At 41.6% G+C, this 17,632-nt stretch overlaps 1 protein-coding gene across 4 annotated transcripts in view; it reads left to right on the plus strand.

The window, feature by feature from the left end:
* Nucleotides 1-10,236: 10,236 nt before the first annotated feature.
* SPATS2L (spermatogenesis associated serine rich 2 like) overlaps nt 10,237-17,632 on the plus strand; it is a 166,792-nt gene continuing 159,396 nt past the window's right edge. The window contains exon 1 of one of the 4 annotated variants that reach the window (XM_045034254.1): nt 10,237-10,255. The gene's annotated coding sequence lies outside the window, so the exon portion shown is untranslated. Of the gene's footprint in view, nt 10,256-10,401; nt 10,468-10,667; nt 10,795-17,632 lie in introns of those variants that run through there. The other 3 variants (XM_023259588.2, XM_023259589.2, XM_023259590.2) reach the window with 3 other exon arrangements.

Raw genomic sequence — 17,632 nt, forward strand, 5'->3', positions numbered from 1 at the left:
TCTGCTACCCTGCTTTTGACTTATTGGCAAAAGGCAATGCTGGGTGGGTGACTTTAGAATTTGGGTTTAAGTAGCTCTTTCAGAGAAGTAGGCTTCAAGTAGTATTGCTAGTTTGGCTCTTATCTTATGTCCTTGTCCTAGTAACTATGCTTCTTCCTTCTTTTCTACCTTGTACTAGAATTCTTGAAATAAAATCCCCATCTCTGCTTCCTTCCTTTTCCTTGGTACCTGGCTTATTGGCTGGCTATATCAGATAAGAATTTAATTTGGTACTAAAGTAGTGAACAACAGTGGCTTAAACAAGATAAAAGTTTATTTTTCTCTAATATAAAAGACACCCAGAAGTAGATAGTCCAGGAATGTTATGATGGTGCTTCAGTGGTCAGGGACCAAGATTCTGTCTTTCCTTCTAGAATAACATTGTTAGTACTGTTTCTATTTTCAAGGTTACTTCATGGCCCAAATTGTCTGGTGAAGCACTAGCCATCATTGCTGTCTTTCAAGGAAAAAGCACAAGAAAGAGGTAATGGGATAGAGGAGGCACATAGCTCTTTGTTCTCTTCTTACAGAACTTTCTAGAAAGTACTACCTAGTACCTTATTGTGCAAACCAAATAAAACAAAGGTTCTAGGTAAGAAGGAAAGAATGGATTTTTGGATAGATAATCAGAAGTCTCTGACATAATTGCTCAGCTTAGAAACTTTTGCCATTCATATTATATCCACCTCTTTCCCTGGACCAGTGTCCTAACCTATCTCTCTGAGCCTAATATCTGCTGATGGACTTCTACAAATCTGACTGTCTGCTGTTTACCCATCTGGGTCTCCAAATTTTGTCTGTTTCTAGAGTTTCTATTGCTGCCAAGTGTCAATATACTTGTTTAAATTACTTGATTAGTCCTAATTGGGCTTCGATGATGTTGACACCAGGTTTGGACTTCTTGTCTATGAATTCCTGGTGAACAATACTTTCCAGTATTGCCAAAGATGCTTGAAGTTCCCTCAGGGACAGGAAGATAGATGAGCATACTACACAAGAGGCAAATGTGGAGAAGGGTGATGACAATCATTATGTCGGACAGAAACACATCTGTTCTGAAGTAAGCAGATCCTTGCCCTGCTTGAACTACAGCATCTTTTTCTCCTCCTTGTCTAATCAGTTGTCATGTCTGGGCTATGCCCCTGCATCCAAGGCCTTCATTTTCTGTTTGCTAACCAGATTGCTACCTTACAAAATTTCTCCCCATTGTGGCCTCCTTGGCTCAGAATCATTTCTGGCTGTAATTCTTCAGTCTTAGACTTTATCTTAGAAATTATGTTTTCTTCACTTTCTCCTTCACCTGAGCTGTCAGATGCCCATTCTCAATAATAGCATCTCCAGGCTCTACCCCTGAGAATGGTGATAAACAAATTTGTGAGAACAGGCTCATACTGGCTTGAGAGAGCCAATTGTTAAATTTAAAATATATTAAAAATACAAATAAATATATAAAGTTGTTGAACTGTTGATAGCTTGAAACTGGCTGTGATAGGAGTATTTAAAACATGGAAATTGGCAAATGCTACCAATTAGGGCCTTTTATTCCCCTAAAAAGTGGTTTAGTAGCACACCATTGCTTGTTTCTCTCCATAATCGTCCTTTGTGCATACGCATGTGTGCATACATGCACACACACACACACACACACACACACACAGAGCAGACAGTCTAACTCCAGATCATCCTCATCTCTTCAGTCTATCTCTTAGCTTTCAATGGCAGATAATCTTTTAATACTTAGCTATATCCAACAATTCAATATTTTGGCTCCTACCTTAAAACAAACACTTGTAACAGTTGATAATTGAATATATATTTTAGAAATACATTCTGGACCCTAAATAGACTTATCCAAAACTCCTGACCACACCGTTTGAAAACTGCTAATGTAGCATATCTGTCCGTCTGCAGAACACATATAACCATACGCAGAAATCATTTGTCGGGGGGAAAACCTAGATACTTAAAATGGTGTTTCAGTAGAGGGAATTCACGTATCAGCATCAGAGATGCCTCATCACAGAATATTAGCTTCTTTAAACTTAATATTTGAAGGAAGAGAGTCAATTTGTTATTATAGGTATTTCGGAAAGCCTTGTGTAAACTGTGCAATGAAAAAGCTTCATAAGCCAACCAAAATTGTCAAGTTGCTTTGCCTTTGACAAGAATTATCAATTCAGATAATTCTGTTGCCTCACAATGATCAGGAGCTTTGTGACATATATCTTTGATGAATAACAATAAAAAATGAATTAGTGCTTATCATTATAGTATTTTAGTAAATAAAACCATCCAAAACATGGAAGGGAAAATAATAGAAGGATGATGGAAAGCTAGGGACCACTAGACTACGAATTTTTTAACAGTGTGTCAATTTCTTACTTTAAAAGTCCAATGTTTATAAACATGTTTATAAACATTAGAGTTTCCACATATAGTGACTAGAAGCACAGGCTCTGGAGACAGACTTCCTGGGTTCGTATTAGAGTTTCGTCACTTACTAGTTCTATGATTTGGGTCAAATTACTTCATCTCTCTGTGCTTCAGTTTTCTCACCTATGAAACAGAAATAAAAGCACCTACCTTACATGATTACCATGAAACCAAAATGAAATGCCTCATAAAGTGCTTAGAATGATGTCTGGTATGTACCAAACAGCTAATAAATATTTGCTATCATTTTTATTATTAATGCTATTTTTGGAATGCTTATAATGTGTCAGCAACCGTGCTACACGCTTTAGATTCAATCTCCTGTAACAGTGTGAGGTACAAATTAGGCCCATTTTATAAGAAAATAGACCCTCAATGAAATGATATAACTTTTCCAAGTTCTCCTGGATGGTAAGTGAAAGAGCCTGGCTCAATGTGGTCTAGGAGTTCCCACTTAAATGATAGAAAGGTGTAAAACCAATCCATTCCATCCTGATATTTAGTATTCTATTGGGAAATTCTTCCTTCGTAGTCAACCGAACCCCTGCATGCTGTAGCATAAACTATTCTTGTTCTGTCTTCAGCAAATACAGAAAAACCCAATAACATCCTGTGTTTCCACTCAAAGACATTAAGTTTCCCTTCTGACTTGTTTTCTCCAGGTTTTGAAAACACACAAATCCCACAGGCCTTCTTCATGAACTGTATTTATTAACCATAGAATAATCTCTGCAGAAGCATTTCCACATTCTCTAACCATAATTTTAAAATTAGACTTTAAATCTGAAGTTCATTATTAATGTAAGTAGGGTGCAGTATCCTTTGGCTGAACTTGCTTTGTTTATGAAGCAGCTGGATATAAGGGTCCTTATCCCGTTTTAGACTTTCTTATCCCACCTTCTTATCTAGAAGCGGCTGTCCACAAAGTGTCCGACATAATAAGAATTCAAAAGCTTTTCAAGTTTGCACATCATTTTATTTCATGGGGGTGAGTACAGATTCATTTACATTTAGTTGTGAAACCAAGAAGACATTTAAATAGTTATGTGGACTGGTGTTCCTTAAAAGATGAATATTATGTCATTGTTAATCATTCATTCATTCATTCTCCTTGTCTGAGTCAGGCACTGTGCTAGATACGGGGAACAAAAGACACAGTCCCTTCTCACAGGGAATGTGCAGGTCTCATCAGGGAGATAAATGCACAGTTACCTAATTACAGTAGAGCAATGCAGAGAAAGCAACAGGAACGTGGGGAAAAGGGGCAGGGAAGGGACCCTGGAATGTGGAGAGGGTCTGATAAAAAGTCCTGGGTGACCAATCAGAGACCCAGGCTCTAAACCCAGGCTTACTATTTACTTTGTTATTTATTATGCCATCTGTTACGGTTGAATCATATTCCCTCCCATAAAAAGAAAAGATATCCTACCTCAGAATGTGATCTTACTTGAAGATAGGGTTATTAAAATGAGGTCATTAGTGTAGACTCTAATCCAAAAGAGAGGAATTTGGACACAAGGACAGAAGCACATGACGGGAAGACAATGTGAAGAGACATAGGGAGAAGTCAGCCATCTATAAGCCAAGGAACGCATCTTCTCTCACAGCCCTCAGAAGGAGTCAATCCTGCTGACACCTTGATCTTGGACTTCTACCCTCTAGAGCTGTGAGGCAATAGATTCCTGTTACTTACACCACCCACCCAGTCTGTGGCATTTTGTTATGGTGGCCCTAGCTGACTAACAGACCATTGCACTGTGACAAGTATACCCCACATCTCAGGCTCCATTCTAGGCAACGCACTTAGAACACAACCAATCAGAAAACTGCCTGAATCTGCCTTTGGCTCATTAGTATGCTGTGACTCAGAGGAATCTTGAGGTTTCTTTAAATAGTGACTTTGAGTCTGCAACAAGTTTCTTTTACCCTCTCTAGTATGGATACCACCCATCGGCCTTTGTTTATAAGGTAAGTAATAATACAAGAATATGGGGAATATTAGAGTACAAGCAATACCCAATGGATAAAACTTTCTGGTAAGTAACAGATCAATATGGCACTACTTACAAAATGGTTAATAAACATACAAAAAGAAGTTCCATCTCACATGTGATCTGATTTTTGACAAAAGTACTCTTGGTAAATGAAAGATGCTAATACACATCAGAGAACCAACAAATGCACGCATCCAGAGTGAACTACAGCCTATTCACCTATAACACACACACAGACTGGTGCCATTTGTCTTCCTGTTAGCACAAGGTTGAATGAACCCGAAATTATCTTCCTAGGATTTACAGTGACATGTAACCTCTAAAACCCAAAACCAAAACTCCCAATATCCACCTTCCACTAGGTGTATATTCATTTCAAGCAACAGATTTTGAGAAGAGGTTTTTAACCTGAACAAATGTGAAGCAGTGAAAAGATAACCTAGTAGTTAGCTCCTGGATAGACGAAGCAAGTTCAGCTAAAGGACATTACTTGTTTTGTTTTGTTTTGTTTTGTTTTGTTTTGTTTTGTTTTGTTTTGTTTTGTTTGTTTCCAGCATGCTTTGCCCTCAGGCCGGCAGGGTTACCCTTTCTTTTCTCACCCCAAGTCTTCCTCTTTTCTGGAAAATTTCCAAGCAGAACCCTGGTTCCAGGTCATAACAGCTCCATCTGCTGCCATTGGAACTTGGAGGGAGTGACTCACGCCTGTGCATTTGCCTCAGCAAGCCTTCCACAAGCCTTTGTTCCTCTGCCCAGCCATCCCTCAGCCCCTTGGCCTTGGCCCGTGTCCACAATGGGCTTTTCTTTCAGTCTTTCTTGACTTACGTCCTTTTACTTAAAAAAAATTATAATTATAAAAATGATATACAAAGGGAAAAAAGAAGTGTATAAAGTTAAAAATGGAATAAGTCCTTCATTCCAAGGGTTATCAGTGTCAACAATGTGCATATCCCTCAAGATACATAGATTTCTACCTCCTTTCCTCCCCGCCCCCTTTTTACAGGACATTCTGTACAGATTGTTCTGACTTGCTCTTATCACTCAAAAATAAGTCAGCAGATATATGTCTCTCTCATTTTTAACAGTTATTATTCTACAATGTACATGTATTAAATTTATTTAACCATTCCTCTACTCATAAATGTTGAGGTGTGGTCCAGTTTTTTTGGCCCTTATGAGTGGTACTATAATAGACATACACATAAATATATTTTTGCACACTTAGTGTTTCTGTAGGATAAATTACTTGTGATGGAAATGTTTGATCAAAGTACATATGTATTTTTAATATTTATACATACTGAAACTTGCTTTCCAGAATTTTTATCAATTCACAGTCAGTTGAGTATGCAAGTTGTTACTTATACAAATTCACAAACACTTGATATTGAAAATTTTTTTTTGCCAAACTGATAAGTAAAACTTACTATCTTGTTTTTACTTACACTCTGATTATTGGTGAGATTGAGTATGTTTTCACATGCTTATTAGCACATATTCCTCCTTTTGAGAATTCCTTCTTCATATCCCATGTCTATTTTCTTACTTTGCTGCTTCTTTTTCTTATTGATTTCAAGAAGCTACTCGTTGTTTTGCATATCAACCTCTTCCTGTTGTGTACATATGTTGCATATATTTTCTCCCATTAGGTAACATTGTTTATAGTATCTTTCACTGCACAGAAATGGGGGTTTTTGTACCCAAATCTGTTTAATCTTTTCTGTTATAGTTTCTAGAGTTTTTATCATGATTTTTCTAACTAGTATTATAAACAATATTGTGAGTCTGCCATGCTTTCTTTAAGTCATTTTTATTTTTCTTTGTTTAGATTATTAATTCACCTGGAATTTTTTTCTGAAATATGGAATAAGATAGTGGAATAAGATAGTAGTTACACTTAACTCAACAGGTTTTTTTACTCAGATAACAATTCCCCATGGGTAGTCAGCAAGTAGATACCATAGAGTGACTCAGAGACTCAAGTTCCTTTCACTCTTACTCTCCTCTAGGTAACTAGTCAGTAAATGACTACTCAGGACACAGTGACCTACTGCCTGGTTTTGTAAACAGAGTTTTATGAGAACACAACCATTTCCATTTGTATACGGAGAGTCTGTGACCGCTTTCCCATAAAACAACAGAGTTGAGTAGTTGCAATAAAGACCTTATGACCCACAAAGCCTAAAAACGTTTACTATATGACCCTTTACAGGAAATGTTTGCTGACTCTTGCTCTAGAGTCCCAGATTCCTTAGTTTTCACTTGGCAGATTAAAAACAGAGATCATGTAGTAGGTCTTCCATGGGTGGGGCCTGGAAGTGGGGTATAAAACGTTGGTCAGAATTCAGTCACATGGCCTCACCTAACCACACAGGAGAATAGGAAATGTGAATTAGCTGTGTGCCCAGGGTGAAAGAGAAACAGATTTGTGGAATTATTAGCCAATCTCTGCCACAGGTACGTTGCAATGATTTGTTTCTTTCTTCCTCTCTATTTTTAATCAGAATAGGCTAGTTTATACTGCAGACATTACAACCCCTAAATCTCAGTAGCTTTAACAAGGTTTATTTTCTTGCTTGAACTACATATCCAGTAAGGATGAGCAGGGGTGGCATTGCTCATTGTGACTGCACGCTCCAATCCAATGGAGAAGCCACCACCAGGCACTTTGCTGGTTGCAGGACTAAAGGGAAAAGGGAGTGTAGTGTGGTGATGGATGAAGGAAGCTCTTAACTTCTGCCCAGAACTGATACTCATCACTTCTAAGCAAGTTGCAGTGCTACACTGCCCTTCGGTAGGGTGGAGAAGTGCAATCCTACCATGAGCTTCAAAGGAAGTAGGGCTGGAATATTTGTGGACAGCCCTAATAAATGTCACACTCACATACAAAGAACACATTCATCTCCTCCCTGCGGGAAATCATCCAGACTCCATCCAGTCACTCCACCTAGTCAAAGTCAAGGATTTCTAAATAATGGCTCTCCAGCAGGTCTGAACAGTGGTCTGGAGCCTGGTGGCCTAGTAGTCTTACGCTAAAGCCTAGCAACTAAAATCACTCTCTGTCCCCACCACTTATTCAGATGCCAAAATTCTAATAGAGACAACAACTGATTATGGCCTAAAACAGTCTTCTGGGATCTGAGCTGCTTGTGTGAGAGTGAACCCTACTCTGAATGCCCAGAGAATCAGGAGCTCAGCACAATCTAAAGGGGTGGAATATGGGATTTTGCCGAAATCCATACTGCAGAGAAAGAGTCAGCCTCATTGAGAGATAGATCAGTGTTGCTCCACAATTACAATTAAGCACATTGGACAAAGGGTGTGGGTGACAATATGGAAGAAAGCATATTGAAAATGCCTTTATAGAAATATTAGAATATATAACATACTTTGTCCATCTCTCAGAGAACATTTACTCTTATGATTCTTGTTTGTTGGCATAAGAAAAGACCTTCACTTTTTATTTAGTTTAGAAAATGGTAAAATGAGATTCATGGATTATAATTATGGAGAATCATTTTGAACAACAGCATCATACTGGCATTAGATAAGCCCCAGATAAAAATTTCAAATAATACAATTTTTCAAATAAATTTTCAGTATCTGGTACAAACACTGATTCATATTTTTCCATATTCTATTTTTCAACTTTTATATCTCTATGCAGTTATAGAAATGTAATTCGTATGTTTTTTTATCATTTATGCTTAACTCATCAAAATATTGCTTTGTGAGTTATTCGATGTGCAAAAAGTTTTTACACACTTCTCAATAAGCATTTTAAACCCTCTCTCCCAGAAACAGAAGTTTTCATTTTTTCCAGAGTCAATAATTATTTTCTCTAGTTACTTTATAATTGTCTTTCCATGGGCTAGGCAATTTCCAGGGGAAGATTAATTTTAGTCTAGTTTGTGGTACAGGGGCCACTACTACACTCCTATTCTCCATTTGGTTTTTTTTCATCAACTCAGTGCTTTAACATTTTGCTCTCAATACACATGCCAGTTATTGTTGTAGCTACTATCTACTTGCTGGGAAATAGCCCTCAAATGCAAAAGGCCAAGTATGGGCTTCTGAAAACTCTTTTTTCTCGCTGGTCATATTCAGTTCTTGAAAGCATTTTTCTTTCAAATTTTACTAAACAAGTCAGATTTGGCATCCTGGGAAGAGTATGAAATAGTAGAGGAAAGGAATGAAGTCTGAGTTCAATGTTATTTCCCAAGCCTTCCCAGGAAAACATTAATTTATTATTCATTTTGGAATTCTAATTATGGAGATAACCCCCTCCATTAAATAAATTATTTTGCCACAGAACCTAAAAGGTACATCAAATTTAAGTCTAATTGCTACAAGTTACCTTTATACCTAAATTTAATAAGCAATGGGATGTTTATCCCTCATATTTATATGTGATATGGCTTTTATTTTTTTACATTTACTTATTTATTTTGAGAGAGAGAGAAAGTGCAAGTTGGGGAGAGGCAGAGAGAGAGAACTCCAAGCAGGCTCTGCACTGTCAGCGCAGAGCCCCATGAGGGGCTCAGTCTCACAAGCATGAGATCATTACCTGAGCCAAAGCTGGATGCTTAACAGCTGGAGCCATGCAGTCCCCCCATATGTAATATGGCTTCTAGAAGCAAGTTTTCCTATTTGCAGCATAGGTGGGGCCAGACCGTACAAGTTCAAATCCTCACTCCACCATTTGCTACCAGATAACTTAGGCAAGTTATTTAACTTCTCCATGCTTGTTTCTTTATCTAAACAAACAAACAAAACAAAACAAAATGGACAAAAATAGTACCTACCTGATAGGATTGTTTGAAGATTAAATGAGTTAATACTTATAAAGCATTTGCAAACATTTCAATAAATTATGTGATCAATACATAAATCCAGTGTAACAAGTATTGCCACCACAAGTCGCATAAGAAAATGAGTTCCTGTACTTTTAACTCCTCTATTTATTATGGCTGTGCTTTGTCAACAGAGGCACATAATGTTAGTAGACTTGAACTTTACCGGAAAGGTGTTAGATTTTATATCAAATTATGAATTCCTAAAGAGCGGATGATGTACCATTCTGCTATACACTCAGGGACCCCTTAGGAGTTGAGAGTGTGAGATACATAACTACCCCTGGTCTGAAATTTGTTAAGGGGCTTTGACATCCAAAGAACCGTTGAGAAAGTTACTAGTATTGAGAATACGGGAGGCTAAGAAGTCACCATTTTTAAAAAATAAACTAAATTGGAGCGCTGCCTGCATTTCACTCTACTGCCTCTGGAAGAGGTGTGTTATCTAAAGTGCTTCCATCATGAATAATGATTGAGAAACTGCCTTTACTCTCCCGACTACTGTACTCCCAGGTACAAATCCGTGGACGGATGCCCAGGTGTCTATCTGGAACCTGGTTATTACACACGTTAGAGTAACCCATCCTCCAGGAGCCCATTGTGAACAAGAAGGAAAGGAAGGGGCGGGAACACTCCGGGTTAGCAGGGTTTCTAAGGACAGACCAGAGCCCCGGTACTTTTTGAGCGCCTAGTTAGTTCTTCAGGTCATTTCGAAATCTGCTATCTTTGTTTACATTTTGAGCTTGGCCCAGCACCAGAAAGCATTACTACCTTCTAAAAGGAGAAGCATCCTGCATTTGTAGATAGTGCTGGGGGGAGCAAAGTTCATTTTCCCTCGTGTAGGAGGACGACTCTCCTGCAACACGTGCGGGTTGTGACAAAATCTTTGAATAGCAGGGGCAGTTTAAGTGAGGTGGAGGATTGGGGAGAGGCGAGGAGGTAGGTGTGGGGCAAGCAAGCAAAGTGCGGAAGCTGTACGGGGATTCTTCTAGAAAGTGGGGTGGGAAAAGGAGCTAGGGAGGGCGTGTGGAGGGAAGGCATCTGTGTCAGAACGTGCGTGTGAGCGGATACAAAACCCGAGAGAGGCGTGAGCAGCGCGCTGTGTGTGCGAGCGGGAGCGAGGGGCGCCGGCTCGGGGTGTGTGCGCCTGGGTGAGTGACACTGAGGGGCGGGCTGGCCGGTCGGCCGGCGGGCGGGAGCAGCCTGCGAGGGGCGGGAGTGTCCCTGCGTGGAGCGGGCCGATCCGGAGTTGTGTCAGTGAAGGAATCCAGTCCGGGGGCCGAGCTGGCTGCGCCCTCCGCCGCGAGCGCCGGCAGCGCGGGGCGAGCTCCGGACGGCGCGCGGCCCAGGCAGCGGCTCCCGCTCGGCCCGCCCTCCGCGCCGCAGGGGCCGCTACTGCCGCTGCGCCTCCCCCGGCGACCGCGCCCCCGGCCGCCGTCTCCCGGCCCGGGACAGAGCGACCAACGCTCGGCACAGAGGTAAGCCCGGGACTCGCGGCCGCCGCCGCCCGGGACTCCCCCTCCCCGCGCGCCGGGCCCGGACCGGGATGCGGGGCTCAGGCGGACGCGGCGGGGCCTGGGCGGCCGGGACGGAGGCTCGGCCCGGGCCGAGCGTTCCGCAGCCTGGGCCGCCCAGCCCCCGCCGCCTCTCGGGGCGCTGGGTGTGGCCCCCGCTCGGCGCCGACGCGAGCTGGCGGCACAGACCGGACGCGGAGGTCGCCGTCCTTCCTTTCTCAGGCCGGCGCGAGCGAACGAGCCGGCGGGCGGGAGGAGGTGCCGGGTCCGGCGCACATTTGCGCGCCCAGGGCGAGCGTGTGGCCGCCGCGCTCCGACGTGGACCCGCCCGCCCCGGATCTGAATCGGCCGCGGTCCCTCGCCGGCCCTCCCCGGCGCGAGCGCCCCCTTCCACTCACGGGGCGGAGTGAGACCCACGGCCACCCGCCGCCCTCCTCCCTCGCTCGGAGCCGCGGAGCTGCCCGCCTCAGCCGGGACCGGCCCACCCTCGACCGCGTCCCGGCGCCCGGCGGGAGCGGGATGCGGTGGCCGCGAAGTCGCCGCGATGGCAGGCGGGGTGACGCGGGCAGACGCCGGGCGACCCGGCCGCGGGACAGAGCGGTCGCGCCGCCGCGTCCGGGCTTGTGGACCCGGAGTCCGCAGGCGGCGGCCGGGGCTCGGATCCCGCGGCGGCGGCGGACTGAAGCCCAAGGCGTCAGTTGTTTCAGAAACGCGGAGAGCGTTCTTCGCGCCCTCAGCACGCTAGACTTTGCGTGTCTCAGAAGATCGGCCCTGCTCGCTCGCACCGTGTTGGGTTGTTTATACTTACTGCAGACGTAGGAGGTGAAGGGCTGAGACTTCACCGGGACCGAGATGCTACCGAGGCTTCACATCTTCGCAAGTGGAGGCTTCCCGTTCTTGGGGGGTTGGGGTGTGTGTGTTTGTGAACTTCGTGAGCTTTCAGTTCCCAGCAGTCCTGGTTTCAGCGGATGTCAAGGTTTTGGAGACCTGACGCTGTAAAGATTCTTTCGGTACAGCATTTTCTTTTCAGTGTATTACAGAATCTGTAGCTTGAGAACTAGTGAAAAACCTTGAACTTCAAACACAGCCTCTTTCTTTACGTGAAATGTTGTATATAATATTTTTCACTTATTTAAAAAAAATTAAATGTTATGTTAACTTTACTAGTACTCTCAAAAGTAAAAAAAAAAAAAAAAAAAAAAAAAAAAAAAAGACTCACATTTTAGAACCTATGCAGAGGAAAAGGCTTATTCCAGTATTTGAAAGAGTATGGTTGTGTGACCTTTATGACATGGTTTTAGTTGGTCTTAGAGGAACAATTCATTGCCATTCTGATTGATTTTATTTTCTGGAGATTAAGCAGATGTGCAATATGGCAGGGAAAAAAGAGGACAGGAAGTCAGAAATTGCTTCATTCTGAAAAAGAAAATATTCAAGCAGCAAATCCAATTACTGTGAAAGATTCTCTGAAAATTAAAGACTAAGGTTGCCTTCTGGATAAAGTATTTCATTGGCTTTATAAAACTGTATCATTAAACCAGAAAGCAGTGTGTTGCATGCATGGGGGCAGTTTTAACAAGTAACTGTACTGTTAAATAATATCTGTGTATGTTAATATTTATTGGATCTTTTACTTGGGCAAAATCAACTTTGGGAATGATTTTCTATTTAAACAAAGTAAACATTGCTGCAATCTCTAATTAGTGTTTTGGATTAAACTCAAGCTTTGTTAAAACCTATTTTATGGAGAATAGAATGTAAAATATATCAAATTCTGTATCTGTGTGGCTTTACACACACACACACACACACACACACACACACACACACACACACACACAACTAGCCCCAAAGATAATTTGCATAAAAATACAAATGACTTGAATGCAAAGAATATTTAAGAGCATAGTAAAAACTCAACATCTGGGAAAGGAGTAATATACTCCTTTTTTCTTTCTTTAATCCCTGCCTCTGAAAATATTAAATTATTTCCTAGGGATCAATTAGTTTAACGTACTAATTTAGACAGTCGAGACTCCTTTTGTATTTACGTTGTTTTAGGGAGATCCCTAGTGAAAGTCTTAAATTGATTTGCTTCTGTGTTCCCACTGGTTTTCAAGTGGCCATTGTGGGGATGGGTATCTATGGGCTTGTGAAGCTGTTCCACCACCTCATGATGATCAGGGAAGGAAAATGCTTAGGCCACACCATTGCAGTCTTTGAAGTGCTGCCAGTCGGAAGCATCTCCTAGATCAATTTTGCTGTGCAGATAGAAATATTCACTGTAAGAAGTTAAGCTTTAGAGATGTCTCATTTTTGGTTCTAAGTTTTATCAGTTTCTCAGTCTGTGATCATAGAATGGTCCTGTCATTAACAATGAATTTTCACTTATGGCATATGTGTGAAAGGCGCCTTGGTGGTCTTTATTCTATTTTCTTTACATAATTTGAATCAGCATCTCATGATGTGAGCTAGGACAAGAACTTTTGGTTACAGTTTTGATAAAATGGAAGAAGTTGAGGTTGCTGGTAGTAAGATCCAGGCTGCCACCACCTGTCTGGCCACATTGATAAAAGTGGAGCGGGTTTTGTATGCAATAGAAAGATATTGCCTGCTCACTGCCCTGTCCTGTTCTGTAGACGCTTTCCTGACTGTGATAATTATATCATATGTCTGTTACAATTTTTGTGCACAGAATAGCCCCTTTTATAAGCGTGGCACAGAACATGAGGGAAGATACATAATATGGAAAGACTTAAGTGATGGAGGCTGTTTATTGATTTTTGAATGATTGTGCATAATTCAGCTAATCAATTCATTCCATCACTGTTATGCCTTAGAATGTAATCACACAATTAAAATATGATTTTCATGACACAAACAGTTAAAGACCAAGTACACATAATTATAGAGGAAAAACAAACCTTTCTTTTTTCTTTCCTTTTTTGAAGTAGTCTGCTATGAAGGTGTTATTTCCTTGACACATCAAAATGGCTAATTTGGAGTTGTGATGCTTGTTATGTAAATAGGCCATATGCCATATTTCTCCAGTTTATTCGTTCAGTGTTGTAATGGATAGGATCCCCTAAGTACCATAGCTAAGAATAATAGTCTGTGAAGATGTGTTTCTCTCTACTATTTATGTCATTTCCATTATTTTTGTTTAACAGCTAGTATTTTTATTTTCTAATAAAAAATTCTTAAACATGGGGTGCCTGGCTGGTTCAGTCAGAGGAGCATGTGACTTTTGATCTCAGGGTTGTGAGTTTGAGCCCCACGTTGGGTTTAGAGATTACTTAAATAAATAAAAACTTCAAAATGTTTTTCTTAAATATGATGGTGTTACCTATTTGTATAGCATGCAAATTTTTGTCTCTAGTATAGACAAACTCTGTTCCCATTTATGCACCTGTTTAATAGACTTTTCATGGCGGATGTCCTGCTGTCAGACTAAAGGTTGCATGCCTGACACAAAGTTTTTGTATTCTTTGCTAAACCTATTCCTTTCACAATGAGAAGATGTTCCTTGATACTCGGCATTCTCTTTGTCACCTGGACTTGAGACCCAGGGACCATCCTCTGGCTCCTCCTTCTTTCATACTGTGCATCAAGTTCTGTTAACTCTTCCTTTTTAATAGTGTTTCTGAACCGGTCCCCATATCTCCTCTGCATTCCTCACTCTCCTGGATAGCCCAGGTCCATGGCCATCTCTGTTCTAGGATGATTAGAGTGAGCTGTACCTTGGTCTCTCACCAATTGAGTTCTCCCCACTCTGTGTGCTCCTACCACATCAGCCTTCCTAAACTCTTCTCCTTAGAACTCCTCTCCAAGGATTGTCTCGCTGGAAGGCTGTGTTGACCTCAGGTTTATATGATTCTAAAGCCAGTACTCTTTCCACTAGTTCATATACTTTCCATGCCCTTGCCTTTAGTTCCACCTCTCAACCTGGTTTGAATGTACTTTACAGTCTTGCCCAAATTTGGTTTACCAAGTTTATTTTCTAGTCCTTTCCAACATGAGCCTTCTATTCCTGGTAATCGGATCTCACTGCCCTTCTAAGATGACTTTGTACCCTTTTGTTCATGCTCTGCTTTTTAGAACATTTTTTTTTCCTTTTTCCTCTAACCTAACAACCATCTCCCAGTTAAAGTCAGCCTGATCATGTTACTCACTGGTTTCTTCTTCTTCTGCCCTTTTGTCCGTACCATCCCTTTAGACCATCAGGTACTCTCCGGTACTCTTGTATGCTTAATTCTTGCTTTTCCAACTAGACTGAAAGTTCCTTGAGGGCACTGTTCTAACTTGCATGCTATCCTTTAACTGTCTATGGGCCTTGGCATAGGAAGCTCTTGATAAGTATACCAGTGGAGTCAATAAGCCATAAGGGTGAATTTTTTCTAAATAATGGGCTTTGATATTGCCTGTGTACTGCTCACCATTGTGTCCCCAGAGCCTAGCTTGCAGCTTGACACCTAGTCATGACCTCAATAAATATTTGTTAACATAGAAATTAATGTTGACATTGGATAAAAGGGAGAGGCATTTGAAGGAGGCATCTGTCAAGGAGTTTTTCCCATTTTTCTTCTGTGGTTCTAATCAGCCTCTCCATTCATCAGCTGTGAGATTCTGAGGCCTCGGCATTTTCCAGTCTTGAGATAATGATGGAGGCTGGCAGTTGTGAGTTGGAATTAAGGAGGCTGTCGTTATTTTAAGGTGGAGTGATGGGTCCCAGTAGTGAGCAAAAAATAAAAGTATTCAGGCTTTATGCCAGTATTTTATACATAAAACAATTAGGCTAGAGTTCTCAGTTAAATAAAAGTTCAGCTAATCGGCCATAAAATCCCAGACTGTATCACAGGACTGCCCAACCTTTTTCATTTTAAAACTTCCTTGTAAATTAAAAAAAATCATCTGGGGATTCAAGCAGGGATGAAAGGTAAGGTAGGGAAGAGTTGGCACCCATCATACTGTGTTCAGGACAAAATTAAATTCTTCAAACTTCCAATAAGACTCACCTTGTACAAGACACTGTTTTTTGCCAGGAAGGAGTTTATAGTCTAACAGGAGAAATGACAAATGTATCCCAGAAACAAAGGTCTAAGAGAGCTCAGAAGGGAAAATTTCCTTTCCTGGGATATGGTGGGGATCTTGAGTTGTTTATTGCAAGAGTTCAGTAGCTATCATTGGGAGTACAGGGGTAAGGGAATGGTGGCTGGGTGTGGGGGTAGGGAAGGGCAGGCCTGTTCTAGAGTTCTGAGTCCAGTATCAGTATTCTTTTACCCTGCCACTGCTCCTAAGCTGAAATCCCACCAGAGCTCTCCTGGGCATTGGTGGGCTGCAGCGTTCAATAATGAAACTTAAAGCATCTACAGATCCCTGCAATAATTACTTTTGGTGCCAAGTGCTGAACTGACCATGACATAAAGCACAAAATAAATCTTGTAAGCAGTATAACCAGTGCATTCCTGGGTAGCATCCAACTTGCTCAGAATGCTCAAAAAGGTCTCCTGCATTATGGAGACACAGCTGAAAGTTGAAACTTTGATAGTGCTCTACATAGGGAGAGGTCTGCCCTGATTGTGATCTCAAGTAGCCAGCCATCTGTGAGACACTGCCCAGTGCATCCAGCAGAGCTCAATGAATGAGTAAACATACTATTATACAGAACCCTAGTTCTGATTCTGTAGAAGTATTCCCATGAGCTGTAAAACTTGGACCAATGGGTTTACGTTTCAGGGAAGACAGATTTGGGGTCAGTGTAAGAAAGGTGGTCCTATTAAAAGATTGTGCTATTTCATGAGGTGGCTAAGCCCCACATGACTAAATGTATTCAAGTCCATGCTATAATACGTAGTGTCTCATTTAAATACATGCCTTATCTCCTTTTTTCCTCAAAACAGTGCTCTGAAGTACATACTTTTATTACCCCTGCCTTACTGAAGAGCAATATTGAAGCCTAGAAAGGTTGAGTAGTGAGTTAGGTGTAGAGCAGATGTCACCCCTGCGTTTGAGGGCTGAGACTGAATATGTATCGTGATGAAGAAAGGACACAAACATCAGATGGCCATTAGGATTTTTTTTTAAGTTTATTTATTTTGAGAGAGAGAGAGAGAAAACATGTGCACAAGCAAGCTGGGGAGGGACAGAGAGAGAGGGAGAGAAAATCTCAAGCAGGCTCCATACTGTCAGCATAGAGCCCGATGCAGGGCTCAATCCCACGAACCGGGAGATCATGACTTGAGCCAAAATCAAGAGTTGGACGCTCAACTGATTGACCCACCCAGGCGTCCCCAGATGGCCATTAGGATTTTTAAGGACCTTTCCTAACAGTACGATTGGTGGTTTAATTCTCCTTAGGGATCAAGATGTTGATTGTTGCAAAGCATAGATTCAGCAGCAGCAGAGCCCAATGCTAGAAATTCAGAGCAAAGTGAATATAATTATCACCATCATGATAGGTATCACTTATTGATTATCTCATTTAAACCTCAGGGTTATCTTGCAAGGTATAGATTATGTACCTTTTAAAAGAGGGAGATACCAAAGTCAGGAAAGTTACAGAATTTGATTGAATCTGCATCGTTGATAAGTTGGAGGAGAGTCTGTTTGGTGTCTCACCCCCACAAGTCCGGGCTTTCTTATACCACACTTTCTTACACTGCTTTTTTTCTTACACCGCTCTGCCAAGTAATGTGTGGTGATACTGAAATGTTTACCTATCAGTTCAGCACAGACACTGACCAACCAGAGAGGCCACAAACTATAAACAACCGCTCTGGCTCTCCTGAGTAACCTGAGGTGA

This window comes from Felis catus, chromosome C1, assembly GCF_018350175.1.
Source record: "Felis catus isolate Fca126 chromosome C1, F.catus_Fca126_mat1.0, whole genome shotgun sequence".
NCBI classification, from domain to species: domain Eukaryota; kingdom Metazoa; phylum Chordata; class Mammalia; order Carnivora; family Felidae; genus Felis; species Felis catus.